Source organism: Pongo pygmaeus, chromosome X (genome assembly GCF_028885625.2).
Source record: "Pongo pygmaeus isolate AG05252 chromosome X, NHGRI_mPonPyg2-v2.0_pri, whole genome shotgun sequence".
NCBI classification, from domain to species: domain Eukaryota; kingdom Metazoa; phylum Chordata; class Mammalia; order Primates; family Hominidae; genus Pongo; species Pongo pygmaeus.
Genome location: NC_072396.2, coordinates 73000432 through 73012623, shown reverse-complemented (window position 1 = coordinate 73012623; position 12192 = coordinate 73000432). Strand labels below are relative to the sequence as shown.

The 12192-nt window shown below is 40.5% G+C and overlaps 1 protein-coding gene and 1 pseudogene across 5 annotated transcripts in view; one reads left to right on the top strand and one right to left on the bottom strand.

Annotated features, from left to right (window-relative positions):
* Positions 1–12192, bottom strand: part of EDA (ectodysplasin A) — a 413821-nt gene that overhangs the window by 171777 nt on the left and 229852 nt on the right. The gene's annotated exons all lie outside the window — the stretch shown is intronic.
* LOC134739036 (uncharacterized) lies at positions 7579–11092 on the top strand (annotated as a pseudogene).

The window sequence follows — 12192 nt, the reverse complement described above, 5'->3', positions numbered from 1 at the left end:
CCCAAAGTGCTGGGATTATAAGCAGGAGCCACCCTGCTCAGTCTAGTGGTATGATCATTTTGGAAAACAGTTTGGCATTTTCTTCTAAAGTTAAATACACATTCTTCATACAACCCAGTAGTGCTACTCCTATATATTTAAAAAACAGAAATGATGTTATGTTTATACAAAACCCCATAAATAAATGTTTATAACAGTTTTATTCATAATCATAAAAGCTGGAAACAATCTAAATGTCCTTCAACCTGTGAATGGATAAACAAACTATATCATGTCCATAAAATGTAATCTTATTAAGCAACGAAAAGGCATAGAAAGCTAATGTACAACAGCACAGATAAACCTCAAATGCATTGTGCTAAATGAAAAAAGGCCAGATGCAAAAACCTACATATTCCATGGTTGCATTTTTAGGATGTTCTAGAAAAGGCAAAACTATAGGGAAAGGAAACAGATAAGTAGTTATCAAGAGCTGAGGGCAGGGGTAATGGTTGACTATAAAAAGATCTCTGGGATAATTAGGAAGATGATCAATGGTTTTATATGATGATTGAAGTGATGGTTACATGGCTGTATGTATTTGCCCAAACTCTCAGAATAGTATAATTTTTAAATATTTCTTATTTTTTATTATTTTTTTATTTTTTATTTTATTATTTTTATTATGTTATTCTTTTATTTTATTCTTATATTTTATTCTTATTATTAAATTCTTCAATGGTGATTTCTAAGATTTTTGTGCACCCATCACCTGAGCAGTGTACATTGTACCCAATGTGTAATCCTTTATACCTCACCATATATATATATGCCACAGTTTCTTTATCCACTCGTTAACTGATAGGCATTTGGGCTGGTTCCATATTTTTGGAACTGCAAATTGTGTTGCTATAAACATGTGTGTGCAGGCATCTTTTTTGCATAATGACTTATTTTCCTCTGGGTAGATACATAGTAGTGGGATTGCTGGATCAAATAGTAGATCTACTTTTAGTTCTTTAAGGAGTCCCCACACTGTATTTCATAGCGGTTGTGCTAGTTTACATTCCCACCAGCAGTGCAAAAGTGTTCCCTTTTCACCATGTCCATGCCAATATCTCTTAATTTTTGATTTTTTGATTATGGCCATTTTTGTAGGAGTAAGGTGGTATCACGTGGTTTTGGTTTGCATTTTCCTGATAATTTGTGATGTTGAGCATTTTTCATATGTTTGTTGGCTGTTTATAGATATCTTCTTTTGAGAACTGTCTATTCATGTCCTTAGCCTACGTTTTGATGGGATTTTTTGGTTTTTTGGGGGGCTGATGTGTTTGAGTTCCTTATAGATTCTGGATATTAGTCTTTTGTCAGATGTATAGTTTGTAAAGATTTTCTCCCTCTCTGTGGGTTGTCTGTTTACTCTGCTGATTGTTCTTTTTGCCATGCAAAAGCTCTTTAGTTTAATTAAGTCCCACTTATTTATCTTTGTTTTTGTTGCATTTGCTTTTAGGTTTTTGGTCATGAAGTATTTGCCTAAGCCAATATCTAGAAGGGTTTTTCTGATGTTATCTTCTAGAATTTTTATAGTTTCAGGTTTTAGATTTCTAAGTCCTTGATGCATCTTGAGTTGATTTTTTGTATAAAGTGAGAGATGAGGATCCAGTTTCATTCTCCTACATGTGGCCTGCCAATTATCCCAGCAGCATTTGTTGAATAGGGTGTCCTTTCCCCACTTTATGTTTTTGTTTGCTTTGTTGAAGATCATTTGGCTCTAAGTGTTTGACTTTATTTCTGGGTTCTCTATTCTGTTCTGCTGATCTATGTGCCTATTTTTATATCAGCACCATGCTGTTTTGGTGACTATAGCCTTATAGTATAGTTCAAAGTCAGGTATTGTGAGGTCTCCAGATTTGTTCTTTTTGCTTAGTCTTGCTTTGGCTGTGTGGGCTCTTTTTTGCTTCCATGTGAATTTTAGGATTGTTTTTTCTAGTTATGTGAAGAATGATGATGGTATTGTGATGAGAATGGAACTTGTAGATTGCTTTTGGAAGTATGGTTATTTTTGCAATATTGATTCTACCCATCCATGAGCATGGAATGTGTTACCATTTGTTTGTGCCATTTATTGTTTCATTCAGCAGTGTTTTGTAGTTTTCCTTGTAGAGGTCTTTCATTTGCTTGGTTAGTTATATTCCTAAGCATTTTTTTTTTTTTTGCAGCTATTGTGAAAGGGGTTGAGTTCTTGATTAGATTCTCAGCTTGGTTGCTGTTGGTGTATAGCAGACCTACTGATTTGTGTACATTAATTTTGTATGCTGAAACTTTGCTGAATTAATTTACCAGTTCTAGGAGGTTTTTGGATGAGTCTTTAGGGTTTTCTAGGTATATGACCATATAATCAGTAAACAGTGACAGTTTGACTTCCTCTCTATGAATCTGGATGCCCTTTATTTCTTTCTCTTTTCTGATTGCTCTGGCTAGGACTTCCAGTACTATGTTGAATAGAAATGGTGAAAGTGGGCATCCTTGTCTTGTTTCAGTTCTCAGGAAGAATGCTTTCAACTTTTCCCCATTCAGTATAATGTTGGCTGTGGGTTTGTCATAGATAGCCTTTATTATCTTAAGGTATGTCCCTTGTATGCTGATTTTGCTGAGGGTTTTAAACATAAAGGGATGATGGATTTTGTCAAACGCTTTTTCTGCATCTATTGAGATGATCGTGTGATTTTTGTTTTTTAATTCTGTTTATGTGGTGTATCACATTTATTGACTTACATTTTTTTCTTTTCTTTTCCTTTTTTTTTCTTCTTGAGGCAGAGTTTCACTCTTTTTGCCCAGGCTGGAGTGCAATGGCACAATCTCAGCTCACCACAACCTCTGCCTCCCGGGTTCAAGTGATTCTCCTGCCTCAGCCTCCTGAGTAGCTGGGATTACAGGCATGTGTCACCACACCCAGCTAACTTTTTGTATTTTTAGTAGAGACGGAGTTTCTCCATGTTGGTCAGGCTGGTCTTGAACTCCCGACCTCAGGTGATCCACCTGCCTCGGCCTCCCAAAGTGTTGGGATTACAGGCGTGAGCTACCATGCCCGGGGACTTACATATGTTAAACCATCCCTGCAACCCTTGTATGAAACCACCTTGAGCATGATGGATTATCTTTTTGATATTCTGTTGGATTCGGTTTGCTAGTATTTTGTTGAGGATTTTTGCATCTGTCAGGGATATTGGTCTGTAGTTTTCTTGTTTTGTTATGTCCTTTGCTGGCTTTGGCATTAGGGTGATACTGGCTTCATAGAATCATTCAGAGAGGATTCCCTCTTTCTCTATCTTTTGGAATAGTTTCCATAGGATTAGTACCAATTCTTCTTTGACTGTCTGATAGAATTCAGCTGTCAATCTTTATGATCCTGGATTCTTCGCTTGTTGGCAATTTTTAAATTACCATTTCAATTCTCTCTTAGAATTTATCCATCTCCTCTAGGTTTTCTAGTTTAAGCACATAAAGGTGTTCATAGTAGCCTTGAATGATATTTTGTATTTCTGTGGTATCAGTTGTAATATTTCCCATTTCATTTCTAATTGAGCTTCTTTGGATCTTCTCTCTTCTTGGTTAATCTCACTAATGGTCTATCAATTTTATTTATGTTTTCAAAGAACCAGCTTTTTGTTTCATTTATCTTTTGTATTTTTTTTGTTTGTTTCAATTTCATTTAGTTCTGCTCTGATCTTTGTTATTTCTTTTCTTTTGCCGGATTTGGGTTTGGATTGTTCTTGTTTCTCCAGTTCTGTGAGGTGCGACCTTAGATTGTCTATTTGTATTATTTCAGACTTTTTGATATAGGCATTTAATGTTATGAACTTTCTTCTTAGCACTGCTTTTGATCTATCCCAGGGGTTTTGATAGGTTGTGTCACTATTATTGTTTAGTGCAAAGAATTTTTAAATTTCCATTTTAATTTCATTGTTGACCCAATGATCACTCAGGAGCAGGTTACTTAATTTCCATGTATTTGCATGGCTTTGAGGGTTGCTTTTGGAGTTGCTTTCCAATTTTATTCCACTATGGTCTGAGAAAGTACTTGCTATAATTTCAATTTTCTTAAGCTTGTTGAGTTTTTTTGGCCTATCATATGGTTTATCTTGGAGAATGTTCCATGTGCTGATGAATAGAATGTATATTCTACAGTTGTTAGGTAGAATGTTCTGTATATATCTGTTAAGTCTATTTGTTGTAGGGTATATTTTAAGTCCACTGTTTCTTTGTTGACTTTCTGTCTTGATGACCTGTCTAGTGCTGTCAGTAGGGTATTAAAGTCCCTCGCTATTATTATGTTGCTGTGTATCTCATTTCTCAGGTCTGGTAGTAATTGTTTTATAAATTTTGGAGCTCCAGTGTTAGGTGCATATATATTTACAATTGTGATATTTTCCTGTTGGACTAGTCCTTCTATCATTATATAATGTTGCTCTTTGTCTTTTTAAACTGCTGTTGCTCTAAAGTTTGTTTTGTCTGTTATTAGTATAGCTACTCCAGCTTGCTTTTGGTGTCCATTTGCATGGATTATCTTTTCCCACCCCTTTATCTAAGTTCATGTGAGTCCTTATGTGTTAGGCGAGTCTCCTGAAGACAGCAGAAACTTGGTTGGTGAATTCTTATCCATTCTGCCATTCTGTATCTTTTAAGTGGAGGATTTAGGTCATTCACATTCAAAGTTAGTATTGAGATGTGAGGTACTATTCTATACATCATGCTGTTTGTTGCTTGAATACCTTGTTTTTTTGTTTGTGTTATTGTTATATAGGTCCTGTGAGATTTATGTTTTAAGGAGGTTCTATTTTGGTGTATTTTGAGAATTTGTTTCAAGATTTAGAGCTCCTTTTAGCAGTTCTTGTAGTGCCAGCTTGGTTGTGGCAAATTCTCTCAGCATTTGTTTGTCTGGAAAAGATTGTATCTTTCCTTCATTTATGAAGCTTAGTTTCACTGGATACAAAATTCTTCGTTGATAATTGTTTTGTTTAAGGAGGCTAAAAATAGGACCCCAATCCCCTCTAGCTTGTAGGGTTTCTGTTGAGACATCTGCTGTTAATCTGATAGGTTTTCCTTTATAAGTTTCCTGATGCTTTTGTCTCACAGCTCTTAAGATTCCTTCCGATGTCTTGACTTTAGATAACCTGATGACTATGTGCCTAGGTGATGATCTTTTTGTGATGAATTTCCCAGGTGTTCTTTGAGCTTCTTGTATTTGGATGTCTAGCTCTCTAGCAAGGCCAGGGAAGTTTTCCTCTATTATTTCCTCAAATATCTTTTCCAAACTTTTAGGTTTCTCTTCTTCCTCGGAAAGCCAGTTTTTCTTAGGTTTGGATGTTTAACATAGTCCCAAAGTTCTTGGAAGATGTGATGGTTAATACTGAGTGTAAACTTGGTTGGATTGAGGGATACAAAGTATTAATCCTGGGTGTGTCTGTGTGGGTGTTGCCAAAAGAGATTAATATGTGAGTCAGTATGCTGGGGAAGGCAGATCCACCCTTAATCCAGTGGACAATCTAATCAGCTTCTAGTGAATATAAAGCAGGCAGAAAAACGTGAAAAGGAGAGACGGGCCTAGCCTCCCAGTCTACATCTTCTTCTCATGCTGGATGCTTCCTGCCCTCGAACATTGGACTCCAAGTTCTTCCGTTTTGGGACTCAGGCTGGCTCTCCTTACTCCTCAGTTTGCAGACAGCCTATTGTGGGACCTTGGGATTGTATAAGTTAATACTCAATAACTTCCCCTTTATATATGTATACTGTTAGTTCTGTCCCTCTGAAAGAACCATAACTAATACAGATTTTGGTACCAGGAGTGTTTCTAGAGAAACAGAATATTAAGCATGGAGTTCTTTTGTTGGTTTTGGGGTTTCTGAAGTTGCTGCTTAATATGATTAGACTCAAAAATGCTAAGGATTCTACTTCTAATAGTATGGAGAACACTGATAGTCCTTGGCAGAAACTGTTTAGAGAGTTATGCAAAATAAATGCATTTGACACTTCCGATTCACCACTCATGAGAGGCAAGGAGCTCAGTGACTCTATACATAATACCTTTGACCATATGTGGAGAACCAAGGAACATAATGAAGCTGGTTGGTTGCTCCTAAGTTCAGTGGAAAAAGTGATGAAAGAAAATGAACTTAGGGATTCTGTTGCCTGACTTCAGAAGCAGATACTGAGCCTCAAATCTGCTAAGATTGCCCTGAGTGAGAGTCTTATCTCCTGCAGAGAAAGAGCTGAAACTGTGGAAAAACAGACACAAGCTCTTATTATACGAGTGGTTGACCTACAATGAAAGATGCATGCACAGCCTTGCCAAGTATCTACTGTTAAAATGAGGGCATTGATTGGAAAAAAATGGGACCCTGCAACTTGGAATGGGGATGTGTGGGAGGACCCTGATGAAGCTGGGCACACTGAGTTTGCAAACTCTGATGAAACTTTTTTGCAAGAAGGAACAGTTTCCCCATCCCTAGTAGTGGCAACGTCCCCTCCCTGACCTATGCTGCCATCAGCTTTTCTACCTTTGAGGAGATAAACCCTGCACTGCCTGAGGCAACAGTAATGGCCTCCCCTGAGGCAGTTGCCAGGCAAGATAATGTTGATTCTCCTCAGAAACCACCCCCAACATCTCTGTTTGCCTCTAGACCTATAACTAGACTAAACTCCCGGCGGGCCCCTAGAGGTAAGTTTGTGAGTGTGACCCATGAGGAGGTGCACTACACTGGAAAAGAACTGTTTGAGTTCTCTAATTAATATAAACAGAAACCTGGAGAACAAGCATGGGAATAGATATTAAGGGTATCAGATAACGGTGGAAGAAACAGAGTTGGATCAGGCTGAATTTATTGATTTGGGCCCACTAAGTAGGGACTCCGCTTTTAATGTTGCAGCTCAGGGAGTTAAAAAAGGTTATAATAGTTTATTTGCTTGGTTAGCTGAAATATGGATTAAAAGATGGCCCACCGTGAATGAGCTGGAAATGCCTGATCTTTCTTGGTTTAATGTAGAGGAAGGGATCCAAAGGCTTAGGGAGATTGGGATGGTGGAGTGGATTAGTTACTTTAGACTTACTCATCCCAGCTGGGAGGGTCCAGAAGCTATACCCTTGACTGATGCCTTGCAAAACAGATTTGTGAGGGCAGCACCTGCATCTTTGAATAGCCCTGTAATTGCTCTTCTCTGTATGTCAGATCTAACGGTGGGAACCATAGTCACTCAACTACAAAATTCAAATACAATGGGAATAATTGGGTCCCGAGGTGGCAGGGGCCACGTGACAGCACTCAACCGTCAAAGGCAAGGTGGGCATAGCTACCATAATGGACAGCAGAGGCAAAGCAACAATCAGAATAGTCTGACTCGTGGAGAGCTCTGACATTGGCTAATTAATCATGGTGTTCCTAGAAATGAAATTGATAGGAAGCCTACTGCATTCCTACTTAAATTACACAAACAGAAAACTTCTAGGTCAAATGGACAAAAAACTAATTTGAATCACAGCCCCTCAATCAATTTCCAGACTTGAGCCCATTTACAGACCCAGAACCCCTTGAATGAAGGGGAGGCTGGGTCCCCTTGAGGAAGGACCCCACTATATTACTGACAATTTATGCAGTGACTCTTTCTCCCATCCTTCCCCAAGGAGACCTCTGGCCTTTTACCAGGGTAACTGTGCACTGGGGAAAGGGAAATGATCAGACATTTTGGGGACTACTGGACACTGGCTCTGAGCTGACCTTGATTCCAGGGGACCCAAAACGTCAAGTAGGGGCTTATGGAGGTCAGGTAATCAATGGAGTTTTAGCTCAGGTCAGACTTATAGTGGGTCCAGTGGGTCCCCAGACTCATCCTGTGGTCATTTCCCCAGTGCCAGAATGCATAATTGGCATAGACATACTTAGCAGCTGGCAGAACCCTCACATTGGCTCCCTGACTAGTAAGGTGAGGGCTACTATGGTGAGAAAGGCCAAATGGAAGCCATTAAAGCTGCCTCTACCTAGACGAATAGTAAATCAAAAACAATATTGCATCACTGGAGGGACTGCAGAGATTAGTGCCACCATCAAGGTCTTGAAAGACACAGGGGTGGTGATCCCCACCACATCCCCATTCGACTCTCCCATTTGGCCTGTGCAGAAGACAGATGGATCTTGCAGAATGATAGTGGATTATCATAAGCTTCACCAAGTGGTGACTCCAATTGCAGCTGTTGTGCCAGATGCGGTTTCATTGCTCGAGCAAATTAACACATCTACTGGTACCTGGTATGCAGCCATTGACTTGGCAAATGCCCTTTTTTCCATTCCTGTCCATAAGGCCCACCAGAAGCAATTTGCCTTCAGCTGTCAAGGCCAGCAATATACTTTACTATCCTACCTCAGGAGTATATTACCTCTCTGGCTTTGTGTCATAATCTTATTTGGAGAGACCTTGATCGCTTTTCTCTTCTGCAAGATATCACACTGGTCCATTACATTGATGACATTTTGCTGATTCAAACCAGTGAGCAAGAAGTAGCAAACACACTGGACTTATTGGTGAGACATTTGCATGCCAGAGGATGGGAAATAAATTCAACTAAAACTCAGGAACCTTCTACCTCAGTAAAATTTCTAGGGGTCCAGTGGTGTAGGGCCTGTTGAGATATTCCTTCTAAGGTAAAGGATAAGTTGCTGCATTTGGCCCCTCCTACAACCATGAAAGAGGGACAATGCCTAGTGGTCTTATTTGGATTTTGGAGGCAACACATTCCTCATTTGAGTGTATTACACTGGCCCATTTATCAAGTGACCTGAAAGGCTGCCAGTTTTGAGTGAAGTCCAGAACAGGAGAAGATTCTACAACTGGTCCAGGCTGCTGTGCAAGCTGCTCTGCCACTTGGACCATATGACCCAGCAGATTCAATGGTGCTTGAAGTGTCAGTGGCCAGTAGGGATGCTGTTTGGAGCCTCTGGTGGGCTCTCATAGGTGAATCACAACGGAGGCCTCTAGGATTTTGGAGCAAGGCCCTGCCATCTTCTGCAGATAACTACTCTCCTTTTGAGAGACAGCTCTTGGCCAGAGAGACTGGGCTTTTCCAGTTTGACTATGGGTTATCAAGTCACCATGAGACCTGAACTGCCTATCATGAACTGGGTGCTTTCTGACCCATCTAGCCATAAAGCGGGTCATGCACAGCAGCATTCCATCATTAAATGGAAGTGGTATATACGTGATTGGGCTCAAACAGGTCCTGAAGGCACAAGTAAGTTACATGAGGGAGTGGCTCAAAATGCCCATGGTCTCCACTCCTGCTACCCTACCTTCTCTCCCCCAGCCTGCACCAATGGCCTCATGAGGAGTTCCCTATGATCAGTTGACAGAGGAAGAGAAGATTACAGCCTGTTCACAGATGGTTCTGCACGATATGCAGGCACCACCTGAAAGTGGAAGCTAGAGTACTACAGCTCCTTTCTAGGACATCCCTGAAGGACAGTGGTGAAGGGAAATCATCCCAGTGGGTAGAACTTCGAGCAATGCTAGTTGTGCACTTTGCATGAAGGAGAAATGGCCAGATGTGTGATTATACATTGATTTGTGGGCTGTAGCTAATGGTTTGGCTGGATGGTCAAGGACTTGGAAGAAGCATGATTGGAAAATTGGTGACAAAGAAATTTGGGGAAGAGGTAGGCGAATGGACCTCTCTGAGTGGTCAAAAACTATGAAGATATTTGTATCCCATGTGAATGCTCACCAACAGGTGACCTCAGTGGAGGAGGAGTTTAATAATCAAGTGAATAGGATGACTCATTCTGTGTACACCACTCAGCCTCTTTTCCCAGCCACCCCTGTCATCACCCAATGGGCCCATGAACAAAGTGGCCATGGTGGCAGGGATGGAGGTTACACATGGGTTCAGCAACATGGACTTCCATCCACCAAGGCTGACCCGGCTACAGCCACTGCTGAATGCTCAATTTGACAGCAGCAGAGACCAATACTGAGCCCTCGATATGGCACCATTCTTTGGGGTGATCAGCTAGCCACCTGGTGGCAGGTTGATTATATTGGACCTTTTCTATTATGGAAAGGGCAGAGGTTTGTCCTCACTGGAATAGGCACTTACTCCAGATATGGGTTTGCCTATCCTCCCCACAATGCTTCTGCCAAGACTACTAACTGTGGACTCACGGAATGCCTTATCCACTGTCACGGTATTCCACACAGCATTGCCTCTAACCAAGGCACTCACTTTATGGCTAAAGAACTGCGGCAGTAGGCTCATGCTCATGGAATTCACTGGTCTTACCATGTTTCCCATCATCCTGAAGCAGCTGGATTGACAGAATGGTGGAATGGCCTTTTGAAGTCACAATTACAATGCCAACTAGGTGACAACACCATGCCGGGCTGGGGCAAAGTTCTCCAGAAGGCCGTGTATGCTCTGAATCAGCATCCAATATATGGTAATATTTCTCCCATAGCCAGAATTCACAGGTCCAGGAATCAAGAGATGGAAGTGGAAGTGGCACCACTTACCATCACCCCTAGTGATTCACTAGCAAAATTTTTGCCTCCTGTTCCCACAACATTACATTCTGCTGGCCTAGAGGTCTTAGTTCTAGAGGGAAGAACGCTGCCACCAGGAGACACAACAATGATTCCATTAAACTGGAAGTTAAGATTGCCACCTGGACACTTTGGGCTCCTCCTAATCTTAAGTCAACAGGGTAAAAGGGGAGTTACAGTGTTGGCTGGGGTGATTGACCCAGGCTATCAACATGAAATAAGTCTACTACTCCACAAGGACGGTAAGGAAGAGTACGCATGGAATACAGGAGATCCATTAGGGCGTCTCTTAGTATTACCATACCTTGTGATTAAGGTCAATGGGAAACTACAACAGCCCAATCCAGGCAGGACTACAAATGACCCAGACCCTCCAGGAATGAAGGTTTGAGTCACTCCACCAGGAAAAAAGCCACGACCTGCTGAGGTGCTTGCTGAAGGCAAAGAGAATACAGAATGGGTAGTAGAAGAAGGTAGTCATCAATACCAGCTACGACCATGTGACCAGCTGCAGAAACGGGGACTGTAACTGTCATGAATATTTCCTACTTCTTTTGTTAAAAACATGTTGGTGCATTTATATACTTGTACTAAGAAAATATCTTCATCTTATTTCCTTTTCCTTTATCATGTGACGTAAGACTTACTGACTTCGTATCAGCATTTAAGTGTTAACTTTATGTAATAGTATTTGAGTTGGGGATTGGTGCAATTCCAGTTGTACGAAGGATAGTTGTATTATGTTAGGTGTAATTATCACCTCATTGTCTTTATTTGAAGATTATGAATGATCTCAGGAGATGTGTATGGGTTCAAGTTGACAAGGGGTGGACTTGTGATGGTTAATACTAAGTGTCAACTTGATTGGATTGAGGGATACAAAGGATTAATCTTGGGTGTGTCTGTGTGGGTGTTGCCAAAAGAGATTAACATTTGAGTCAGTGGGCTGGGGAAGGCAAATCCAACCTTAATCTGGTGGGCACAATCTAATCAGCTTCCAGTGAATATAAAGCAGGCCTAAAAATGTGAAAAGAAGAGACAGGCCTAGCCTCCCAGTCTACATCTTTCTCTCGTGCTGGATGCTTCCTGTCCTCAAACATTGGACTCCAAGTTCTTCAGTTTTGGGACTTGGACTGGCTCTTCTTGCTCCTCAGCTTGCAAATAACCTATTGTGGGACCTTGTGATCCCACTATATATACATATATATACATATGTATGTATGTATGTATACATATGGGAGTTTATTAAGTATAAACTTTATATATATACCCTATTAGTTCTGTCTTTCTAAGAGAAGCCTAATACAGAGGCTTTATTCATTTTTTAAATTCTTTTTTCTTTGTCTCTGATGGAGTGGGTTAATTTGAAAGCCTTGTCTTCAAGCTCTGAAGTTCTTTTTTATGCTTGTTTGATTCTATTGCTGAGACTTTCCAGTGCATTTTGCATTTCTCTGTGTCCTTAATTTCCAGAAGTTGTGATTGTTTTTTATTTATGCTATCTATTTCACTGAAGAATTTTTCTTTCATATCCTGTATCATGTTTTTTATTTCAAGATGGAGTCTCGCTCTGTCACCCAGGCTGGAGTGCAGTGGCGATCTCAACTCACTGCAACCTCCACCTCCCAGGTT